Source organism: Nicotiana tabacum, chromosome 1 (assembly GCF_000715075.1).
Source record: "Nicotiana tabacum cultivar K326 chromosome 1, ASM71507v2, whole genome shotgun sequence".
Classification (NCBI taxonomy): Eukaryota; Viridiplantae; Streptophyta; class Magnoliopsida; order Solanales; family Solanaceae; genus Nicotiana; species Nicotiana tabacum.
This window is the reverse complement of record NC_134080.1, coordinates 105,381,366-105,394,308: the sequence shown is the minus strand read 5'-3', so window position 1 is coordinate 105,394,308 and position 12,943 is coordinate 105,381,366.

Below are 12,943 nucleotides of genomic sequence, written 5' to 3'. Positions count from 1 at the left end.
TTGAATGGTCCACATGGAGGGTGTATAGGCCCACATATATCACCCTGTATACGTTCTAGAAATGCAGGGGATTCAATCCCAACTTTAGCTGCTGATGGTTTAATAACCAATTTTCCTTGAGAACAAGCAGCACAGGAGAATTCCTTAAATTGAAGAATCTTCTTGTTCTTCAATGTGTGCCCATGTGATTTCTCTATTATTCTAAGCATCATGTTAGAACCTGGATGGTCCAACCGGTCATGCCAAATGATAAAATTATTAGAAGTAGTAAACTTTTTGTTTATTATGGCATGTGATTCAACCACACCAATGTTTGTGTGGTACAACCTAGAAGAAAATACGGGTAATTTTTCATGCACATATCTTTTATCCGCTTTTATTATAGTAATATAAAGGTATTCATCCTTTCCTTCGTTTGATGTCTCAACATGGTAGCCATTTTGGTGAATAGCTTTGAAACTCAACAAGTTTCTTTGAGACTTACTACAATACAATGCATTATCGATAGTTAATATCATTCCTTCGGGTAATAATAACGCCGCTCTTCCGGAGCCCTCAATCAACTTTGTACTACCGGATATTGTATTAACATAGGCCTTTTTCATAATCAAATAAGAGAAAAATTTCTTTTCTCTTAATATTGTGTGAGTTGTGGCACTATCCAAAAGACATAAATCTTCATTACTCATCTTGGATCCAATTGAAGACTGGGGAATTTTAATTTCTTTCAGATGAAGAATTGCATTTAACTTTCGACAAGGCTAGAGTCGTGCTGATAACGTGTTAAGAATTGTAGCTCAAAAATAATAATATAGAACAAGGAAAAACAAGTTAAGAGATATAGAGAGAAAGAGAGAAGGAAGAGATTTTCTTCTTCAATTGTGTGTCTTTTCCTATCTATTACAAGGCCTTTATATAGGCATAAAAAGTGAAGAAAATATGTCATGGGATATGTCATTGAACATACAAAATATGTCATTGAATATGTCATTAAGCATTTGAGATGAAGATCATGGAAGAAGAGTAGACATCCACCATAGTGCGATATTTATCATAACATTAGCGTATTTTTACAATTGTCTTGTGATGACAACTTAGCAAAATTGTTATCAAAGAAGAAAATTAAAAAAATAGAAACATGGAAACAATAAGATTAATCGAACCTCGTTAAATTTTTTATTCTTTAGCGTTTTATTTTCTGTAGTACAAAAAATAAATAAAAGTATTCCTGATTTTGGTAATGCTAAAATAAATAAAAGTTGTCCTAATTTTTCTTTCTTATTTCCCGTTAAATTTTACGTAAGTCAACAACTATAGAAGACTAATGGAACAATACGGCCACTTCTTTGTTTCTTAACGACACTCCGTGACAAGAAAGTCACATCCTCCCCCCTCGTTTGTTCGATTAATCTTTCCTCTACGGGTGTTCGTCGGTCGGTACGGTACAGTATTTAGATATTTCGGTTCGGTATTTTCGATATTCGATTTTTTAAAATACTATACCAATACCGTACCTAATTAAATTCGGTATGGTTCGATTTTTCTCCTTTCGGTTTCGGTTTATTCGATTCCGTAATTTCGGTTTATTCGGTCTGAATACTAACTAATATTCTAAAGTACTCAAAAGTACAAAACTAAAAATATTTGTTGACAAAAGTTTTGTCCAAAACCAGCAAATATCAACCTAGAGAGAAAATATTGCAAAAAAAAAAGGAATAAATTTGATCATACGAAATGTCTTATTACTTGCTAAGACTTAATTGATGAACTTAGAGAATAAAGAAAAGTAAAATTTTAGATTTTTTATATTTATGTTATAATTAATAATATGTGTTTTGTGTAATATAATATTTCGGTACGGTATCGGTATTTTATTTTAAAATATCAAATATTAATATCAATATTTTTTTAAAACTTAAACCAAATACCATATCGCAAATACCAAAATATATAATACCAAATATCAAAATATTCGATTTTGGTACGATAATTCGATATTTATCAAATTATGCACAGCCCCTACTTTCCTCCACTATCATATGAGAAGGTTACACTTAAATATACCACCACTCCACGATAGATTTATCTACTACATAAGTTTGTCTTTATATGATGTATCTTTTGGCATGTAATGAGTTAAAGAACTGAAGTATGATTTAATTACATTTTTATATATTTCAACTAACCCGCACATGATCTCCCCAAAACAGAGTAAAGAAAAAAAAAAGGGGGAACTGTTATGAAATTAAAGCAATTTAATAAAACATGAACAAGAAATAAAGATAATTTAGTAAAATATGAACAAGAAATAGAGATAGAGAGAAAGGAAGAGATTTTCTTCTTAAATTGTGTGTATTTTCTTATCTATTACAAAGCCTTTATATAGGCATGAAAAGTGAAGAAAATATGTCATGGAATATGTCATTGAACATAGAAAATATGTCATTGAATATGTCATTAACCATTTGAGAGAAAGATCATGGAGGAAGAGTAGACATCCACCATATTTTGATTTTTATCATAACACTCCCCCTTGGATGTTCATAAATAATGTGCCTCGTTAAAACCTTATTAGGAAAAAAACCCTGTGGGAAAAAATTCCTAATGAAGGAAAAAGAGTACACATATTTAGAAATACGCCTTTTGGTTGTCTCGTTAAAAACCTTGTAAGGAAAACCCAATGGGACAAAACCTTGTAAGGGAAAAAGAGTACAACGCGTATTAACTCCCCCTGATGAGATCATCAGTTCACATCGTTGGGCCTTCGTATCCCAATCTTGTACACTAGTTTCTTGAAGGTTGACGCCGGTAGATATTTGGCGAACAAATCAGCCATATTATCACTTGAACAGATCCGTTGCACATTAATATCACCATTCTTTTGAAGATCATGTGTGAACAATAATTTAGGTGAAATGTGTTTTGTCCTAACTCCTTTATGAATCCTCCCTTTAATGGGGCTATGCATGTTGTATTTTCTTCATACAAAACTGTAGGTAGTTTATCACACTTCAAACCACATTTGTCTCGAATAAGATGTATAGTAGACCTCAACCATATACATTCTCGACTTGCTTCATGAATAGCAATTATCTCAGCATGATTAGAAGAAGTACCCACGATTGATTGCTTAGTCGATCGCCAAGATATGACAGTGCCACACATGTAAACACATAATATGTTTGAGATCAAGCCTTGTGTTTGTCAGATAAATACTCCACATCGACATAACCAACAAGATCGGTATTGCAATCATTGCCATAAAATAAGTCCACATTGGTAATCCTCCTTAGATAACGCAATATGTGCTTGATTTTATTCCAATTTCTCCTTGAGCGGAGCTATATCTTGCTAAGACATTAACTGAAAAAAGTTATGTCATGCCTTGTAGTGTTAGCAAGATATATTAGCACACCAATTGCATTAAGATATGGTACTTTAGGACCAAGAAGCTCTTCATTATTTTCATGAGGTCGGAGTGGATCTTTATTTATATCGAGTAATCTCACAACCATCAGGGTACTTAATGGATGTGCTTTATCCACATAGAAGCTCTTTAAAATCTTTTTAGTGTATGCTGATTGAAGGACAAATATTCTATCTTTCATATATTCAATTTGTAGACCAAGACAAAATTTTGTCTTTCCAAGTTCTTTCATTTCAAATTCTTTCTTTAAACAGTCTACTGCTTTAGGAAGCTCTCCGGGAGTTCTAATGATATTTGAATCATCAACATACATGGCGATTATAACAAATTCAAATCCATATCCTTTTATAAGGACACAAGGACAAATTGAATTATTCTTATACCCTTCTTTCAACAAGTACTCTCTCGGGCGATTATACCACATGCGCCCTGATTGTTTCAATCCGTATAAGGATTTTTGAAGCTTTATTTAATAAATTTCTTGGAAACCTTAATATGCTCTAAGACAATTTAAATATTTCAATGATATCTACTATACGCATATCAAGTTTTTCATATATTGTCAGATTAAAACCTGAAGTGACTATATCCACTATAAGAGAACATGTCTCCATATATTCAATGTGAGGATATTTACTAATTTTCTTGTGCCACAAGTCGTCTTTATGTCTATCGACTTGAACCTTTCGCACAATAACATATTTATACCTCAATTGACTTTATACTTTCAGGTGTTGGACTATCCGTCCAACTTCACATTTTCAAGTGAAGTCAATTTCATTGCGTATTTTTTATTTGGCCAATCTTTTATCTGTCCAAATTTCATGACAGATTTAATCTCAAGATCCTCGTCAATATTAATCATATTGAGCGCTACATTATATTAACAATATTGTCGACAATCATTTTATGTCAGTTCCATTATTACCCAATAACGACATAACTTATTGAGATCTCTTTATTTCATTATTTTCAGGTACCTGAGCCTCTCCCATGAGGTCTTATGAAGTGTTATGTCGTGGTGCTCTTCTAGGGCACTTGCCTCCTTATTATGACCATTTTGAATATTTGCCCCTCTCCTTCTTCAAGGAGTTTTATCTTTGGAACCGATTGGTCTGTTACACTTCATGCGTGCCATAGACTCTGTCCCTCATGGACTTTATTCTATTTGGAGCATTAGCAGCTGAAATATGACTTTTAGCTTTGGGTCAGCAAATGCGTCTGGCAATAATTTGTAAATGAATATCACTTGAACTTCAAGTTTATATTTTCTTGTACGAGGATCTATATGTATTCATAATAATTCATTTCACGTATCACTTTCTCAGCTGCCCATTTTCTCCCCCTAATGTTGGAATCACCAACACATTTCCCAACCATCTTTGGGAATTCATCTTTGTGCATTTTGGTGGCATAATTAAATCATATAGCACATCCATATTTCTATATAGTAGAAATTATTTGGTTCCTGACCCTGAACCGATTGTGATAGGGAGGCTAGATGCGTACAAGTGCTGCTGTATATTAAATAATAAATCTCAAACCAAATTTCATTTTTGGGAGTTTTGTTCTCATAACCAATGATTTAGCTATAATTGGAGGCATACAATTTCTGCTAAACCAACTTGGATTTAAACCAATATTATTAAGATAAATCATCATAATTTATATTCTAGAATTGTGCTCTAATAATTTGAGCAAGCAATCTTGCAAAAACCAAACTGCAAGTTGATAACAAAATGCACATGTGACCATAAAATAGATGCATCTATTAAAATTATATAATAGTAAACGGTCCACATGGTAGATGACTGGGCCCATATATTTATCACCTTTTATTCGTTCCAGAAATCAAGGGATTCAATCCCAACCTTAATGGTATATCATGAGAATAAGCAGCACAAGAGAATTCTTGAAGAATCTTCTATTCTTCAATATATGTCAATATAATTCTTAATTAATTTTTCGCATCATAATTGAACCGAGATGGTCAACCGGTCATGCCAATTAATATTTGTTTTAATAAACCTCTAGTTTACTTGTGGCATATGATTCCAGCATCATGCTTATATTTGTGTAGTACAAATAGAAAGAAGATCGGGTAGTCTTTCATATTTACCCGGTATGATTATAGAAATATGAAGATATTCAATCTTCCTTTCATTTATAGTCTCAATATGCCAATCACTTTGACTTATATATTTGAAACTCAAAAAGTTTCTTTTGAGACTTTACAATATCAATGTCATGAATAACTTTATTCATCCGGGTAGTAACAAATTAGTTTTTCCGGAGTTCTTAACAACTTTTGTACAACAAGATCTTTTATCATACCAGTCATATGGTAAATGTCTCCTTCACGGAGAAAATTATATCATAATAAATTATCATGATCAAAATCATCACAAGCAAAATCATTTCTTGCTTTAATTTTGCCTTTAATAACTTTTATAAGGCATGACAAAATAATATTTGGCATATCACATGTACGCGACCAATGACATATTCATGTAACCACACAATAATATTTATTCTCTTTATTTTACTCAAACCTCCCTTAGAGGTGAGTTGTGTGGTATTCATATAATCATGAATTGCATGTGTTTATTCATTGCTTTTATCACATATTGTCACATTCAACTTTAGGAATGGATTTGCATTCTTAATGCTTATCACAAGTCACATTCTCTTCAAGGAATGGATCATAATCAGCGACGTGCTTTATTATTTTCATACCAATTTGATGGTAAGCATTACCTTCACATTTTGAAGGACTATTTTGAGAACCCTTATTGTTCTCCTTTTATAATCATAGTGATGATTATTATTATTTTGATATTTGGAACGCCCACGTTCATTGTTCAACTACTTGTCTTCATTGAAACTTATTATGCACTGTTATCACATTCACTTCAAGAATGGAGCAAATCAAGTGGGACAATTTTTATGCCTTTTCATGAAAAATATATTATTTTTCTTTAGTCATCATTATATCATCAATATGGTACATTGGGACCCAAACCCAATGTCTTACCAATATAAAGGCATGTTAGGCCATAATAAATTGGGACTCAAACCCAACTCTTATCATTATGGAGCATCAGGACTTGATCCCGATGTCGTATCCTCAATTAATGGCGTAATAGGCTAAACAATATTGAGATTCATTCTCAAGGCTTAATTTCAATCACATGCCAAAAAAGTTATACACAACTAATTTGCAACTTAGCAAATCAAATTTGCTTTCTTAAATAAGTGTACAAATCTCAAATCAGCGTAAAGCTTTATTAATTATTTGTAGCATCTATATGAAATACAATTGTTTGTAGTCAGAATATTTCTTCTAAATTCTATTAGAGTTTAAAAGGATCATAAAACCATTGTCATAATATTTATTGAGTCTCTCTAAAAAATATTGTTGTTTTCGGGGTATACCCTACCTATTGGATTTGATTTAACGCCATGACTTTCCTTCACTCAATTCAACCAAGCAATTAGTGAATAAATTTATCAAAAGTACACCATATAGGTAACAACACATATATAGTACTAATACATAAATTCAGCATTTATATTACCTGAAAAGTGACATTATAGGTAACAACTTACCAGTTGTAGCTTGTGCATCATTCATATAAAATACTTAAAAATGGTAAGTCAGTAGCAAACATCAAGTAGGTCATGGATACTCAAAAATACCTCTTCTAGTAGTCATACTAATCATTGTTTGCTTTCAAATGATACGACCATAAATTATGAAGTATACTTTCTCAATAGCTGGTTTGTTTTCCAAACTTCAAAGAAGTAATTAATCAACCTAGATAAAGATGTGAAGTATTTCTTGTTTTTTTCAAGATGATTTATGCTTTTAATCAGTATGACCAATTTTATTTTATTTTTTATTCCTTTTTTTTTGTATTATATGCAAGTGTAAAAATCTAAAAGGAAAAAAAAATATTCATTCAAGTAAAAGAAAATGTTAAAAGCGGCAGGACAGATTGAAGATAGTTAACACATAAATATGCATAAGATAATTTATATAAAATATCCTTGGTTACCATGACATGCATCATATCAACAATTAACTGCTACTATGATTTTAACATACAGAACTTCGAAAATTTTATTCAATTCATGTGATATAAAAAATGTAATATTAATATGTGCTTATGCAATACAGGTGTAGTACAAAGTTGTGTGCATATGAGATTTTAAAGGAATGACAAGTATAAGATAATCATACCTTCTTACATTTCATTACTTACCATATGTAGTTTCTCTTTACATTTAACCATGTGATGATATGTATGGCTTCTAATTGTAATCTTTCTGGATGTAGGAAAATTTTTGTAGATATATATATATACAATTGGTTAGAGACTCGTGCTGATAACGTGTTATGAAATAAAAGCAATTTAGTAAAACATGAACAAGAAATAAAGATAATTTAGTAAAATATGAACAAGAAATAGAGATAGAGAGAAAGGAAGAGATTTTTCTTCTTAAATTGTGTGTATTTTCTTATCTATTACAAAGCCTTTATATAGGCATGAAAAGTGAAGAAAATATGTCATGGAATATGTCATTGAACATAGAAAATATGTCATTGAATATGTCATTAACTATTTGAGAGAAAGATCATGGAGGAAGAGTAGACATCCACCATATTTTGATTTTTATCATAACAAGAACTTTATTTTTCCAAGGGTCCCTATTTTTAATTACTGTACCTGGAACTTTGTTAGGGCAAAGAATGTGAGCAGTCTGTGATCATGATTCAGAAATAATACTGTCTTGTCCCAAATTGAATATCACTTTTAAAATTAAAATTGTTATAAAATAAAAGTAACGCAGTAAAATGTAAATAAGAAGAGATAGAAAGAAGAGAGAAGTGTTTTCTTCTTTCACTTTGGTGTATTTTTCCATTGCAATTACATGGCCTTTTATAGGCATAAAAAGTAAAGATGATGGACATAAAGTAGGAAATTTAATCTTTAAGTTATTCACAATATGACCATCCAATGTAGTATCCAAAGTAGTATCCAATGTACAAACTATTCATAACACTCCCTCTTGGATGTCCATGTAAGATAATGTGCCTCATTAAAAACTTACAAAAAAAATATTGGGATGTACATAGTTATTTATAATATGCATTGCTTGCTGCCTTATTAAAACCTTACCAGGAAAACCCAGTGGGACAAAATCTTGGTTAAGGAAAAGAGTGCAGCGTGTAGTTACTCCCCCTGATGAAAAATCACTTAATGTCTCGAAGACGACGCATTCCAATCTTATATATCAGCTTTTCAAATATTGAGGTTGGTAACGCCTTAGTGAACAGATCAGCCAAATTATCACTTGAACGAACTTGTTGTACATCTATTTCACCATTCTTCTGAAGTTCATGAGTGAAAAAGAATTTCGGTGAAATGTGTTTTGTTCTATCTCCTTTGATATATCCTCCTTTCAATTGAGCTATGCATGCAGCATTGTCTTCATACAATATTGTTGGAATATTCTCTTTCGAAGAAAGACCACATGTTTGCTGAATGTGTTGAGTTATAGATCTTAACCAAACGCATTCTCGACTTGCTTCGTGAATGGCTATTATCTCTGCATGATTTGAAGAAGTAGCAATCATTGTTTGTTTTGTCGAACGCCATGATATGGTTGTACCTCCACTTGTAAATAAATAGCCTGTTTGAGATCGACCTTTGTGTGGATCAGACGAATATCTTGCATCTGCATAACCAATCAATGATGGCTTGGATTCATTTGAATAAAATAAACTCATATCAATGGTCCCTTTGAGGTATCTGAATATATGTTTAATACCATTCCAGTGTCTTTGTGTTGGCGAAGTACTAAATCTTGCCAATAAGCTTACTGAGAAAGTTATATCTGGTCGGGAATTATTGGCAAAATACATTAATGCCCCAATTGCACTAAGATATGGTACTTCGGCACCAAGAAGCTCTTCATCATTTTCATGAGGTCGGAATGGATCTTTCTTTATATCAAGTGATCTCACAACCATCGGGGTACTCAATGGATGTGCTTTATCCATATAGAATCGCTTTAAAATCTTTTCGGTGTATGTTGATTGATGGACAAATATTCCATCTTTCATATACTCAATTTGTAGACCAAGACAATTGTCTTTCCAAGATCTTTCATTTCAAATTCTTTCTTCAAATAGTCTACTGTTTTTGGAAGCTCCCTAGGAGTTCCAATGATATTTAAATCATCAACATACACGGCGATTATAACAAATTCAGATCCAGACCTTTTTATAAAGACACAAGGACAAATTGGATCATTCTTGTACCCTTCTTTCAACAGGTATTCACTCAGGCGATTGTACCACATACGACCTGATTGTTTCAATCCGTATAAAGATTTCTGAAGCTTTATTGAACAAGTTTCTCGAAAACTTTTATATGCTTCTGGCACTTTAAATCCCTCAGGTACTTTCATAAAAATTTCGTTGTCTAATGATCCATACAAATAGGCTGTAACAACATCTATTAGATGCATATCAAGTTTTTCTTGCACTGCCATATTTATGAGATACCTGAAGGTGATAGCATCCACTACAAGAGAATATGTCTCCATATAATCAATTCCAGACCTTTGGGAAAACCCTTGTGCCACAAGTCGCGCTTTATATCTAACGACTTCATTTTTATCATTTCGTTTTCGCACAAAAACCCATTTATACCCTACTAGCTTTATGCCTTCAGGTGTTCGAACTATGGGTCCGAAGACTTCACGTTTTCCAAGTGAAGTTAACTCTGCCTGGATAGCGTCTTTCCATTTTGGCCAATCATTTCTCTATCTACATTCATTGACAGATTTTGGTTCAAGATCCTCATCTTGTTGCATTATTTCAACAACAACATTATAAGCAAAAATGTTATCGATAACAATATTATTTCGGTTCCATCTCTTCCCGGTTGAGACATAACTTATTGATATCTCTTCATTTTCATTATTTTCAGGTACCTGGATCTCTCCTAAGGTCTTATCATTTGTTACGTCTTGGGGCTCTTCTTGAGCCACTACCTTTGTGTTATGTTCACTTTGATCACTTGCTCCTTTTCTTCTTTGAGGATTTTTATCTTTAGAACCGATTGGTCTACCATGTTTCAAGCATGGCTTAGACTCATTTGCTTTAATTAATTGTCCTGTCGGGATATCAACTCGAATTGGAGCATTAGCAGCTGGAATATGTGACTTAGTCACCCTTAGTAGGTCAGTGAATGCATCTGGCAATCGATTTGCAATATTTTGTAAATGAATAATCTTTTGAACCTCTTGTTCATATTGATTTGTTCGAGGATCTAAATGAGACAGTGATAATGCATTCCAATCTATCTTCTTTTTCAGCTGCTTATTTTCTCCCCCTAATGTTGGATATACTGATTCATCAAAATGGAAATCAAAAAATCTTGCCATAAATAAATCTCCAGTCATCGGCTCTAAATATTTTATAATAGAAGGAGATTCATATCCAGCATATATCCCCAACCTCCTTTGAGGACCCATCTTTGTGCGTTGTGGTGGAGCAATTGGAACATATATCGCACAACCAAAGATCCTAAGATGGAAAATATTTGGCTCCTGACCAAAAGCCAAATGCAATGGGGAGATTTTATGATAACTTGTGGGCCTTATCCGCACAAGTGCTGCTGCGTGCAAAATAGCATGACCCCATACTGAAATGGGAAGTTTTGTTCTCATAAGCATTGGTCTAGTAATTAATTGGAGGCGTTTGATCAATGATTCTGCTAGACCATTTTGTGTATGAACATGAGCAACCGGATGCTTAATTGTTATCCCAGTTGAAATACAATAATCATTAAAGGCTTGTGATGTAAACTCACCAGCATTATCAAGACGAATTGTCTTAATTGCATAATCTGGAAATTGTGCTCTTAGCTTTATTATTTGAGCCAACAATCTCGCAAATGTCATATTGCGAGTTGATAGTAAGCACACATGTGACCATCTTGTAGATGCATCTACCAAAACCATATAATATTTGAATGGTCCACATGGAGGGTGAATGAGCCCACATATATCACCCTGTATATGTTCCAGAAATGCAGGGGATTCCATCCTAACTTTAATAGTTGATGGTCTAATAATTAATTTTCCTTGAGAACATGCAGCACAAGAGAATTCCTTAAATTGAAGAATCTTCTGATTCTTCATTGCATGTTCATGTGAATTCTCAATTATTTTACGCATCATATTAGAACCAGGATGGCCCAACCGGTCATGCCAAATAATAAAATTATCTTGATTAGTAAACTTCTCGTTTACTATGGCATGTGTTTCAATCCTGCTAATACTTGTGTAGTATAAGCCGGAGGAAAGAGCAGGTAACATTTCAAGCACATATTTCTTACCGGACATTATTGTAGTAATATAAAGATATTCAATCTTTTCATCATTTGTAGTCTCAATATGATAGTCATTTTGGCGAATATCTTTGAAACTTAATAAGTTTCTTTGAGATTTACTACAATATAGTGCTTCATCAATAGCCAAATTTGTTCCTCCTGGTAGTAATAAATTGGCTCTTCCAGAACCTTCAATTAATCTTGTACTATCGGATATTATATTAATATTTGCTTCTTTCATTACCAAATAAGAGAAATATCTCTTATCTTTTAAAATAGTGTGTGTTGTAGCACATCCAGAAGACATATATCATCTTTATTAATCTTGAGTCCAACTGAAGACTGAGAATTTTTATATTCTTCATAAAAAAAACAAATAATACATCATAAGAAATATGAAAGACAACCGGAAAAAAACATTAAGAAATACATTAGGAATGTAGAAACTAGCAACACATGATGCATTAGGAAAATACACTCAAGAAAAATAAACTAGTTGCAAACATAAAAATAACAACTTTTATAGCTTCATTCCCCAGTAAGATGATTAGTTCTTCAGTCAATATCCTCAAAGAAGTCTCCAACTTCTAAATGAGTAATATTTGTTAGGCCTTCAAAATCATCATCTTTATATGCAAGATGTGCCTTAGAATCATATTTATTTGAGGGACCTGCTTCATCATCATTATTTTGAAAGGTCAAGTGTGCCTCCACATTATTTTCTTTTTTCTTGAGGGAGGCTTGATAAAGTTTGACAAAATGTTCTGGCGTACGACAAATGCGTGCCCAATGACCTCTCATACCACATCGGTGACACATACTAGTTTTACCTTTTGAATGATTAATTTGAGAACCCTTATTGTTCTCCAATTTATTTCCACCATAATGACGATAATTGTTTCGCCCCCTGCCACGTCCACGTTTACGACCATGCTCACGACCACGGTAATTATTTTGTTTTCTTTCAAACTTTTCATATGTTGCTACAGCATTAACTTCCGAAAATGGAGCTGACCCAGTGGGACGAGCTTCATGATTTTTCATTAATAAAGTATTATTCTGCTCAGCCACAAGTAGGCATGTGATTAACTCAGAATATTTCTTAAAA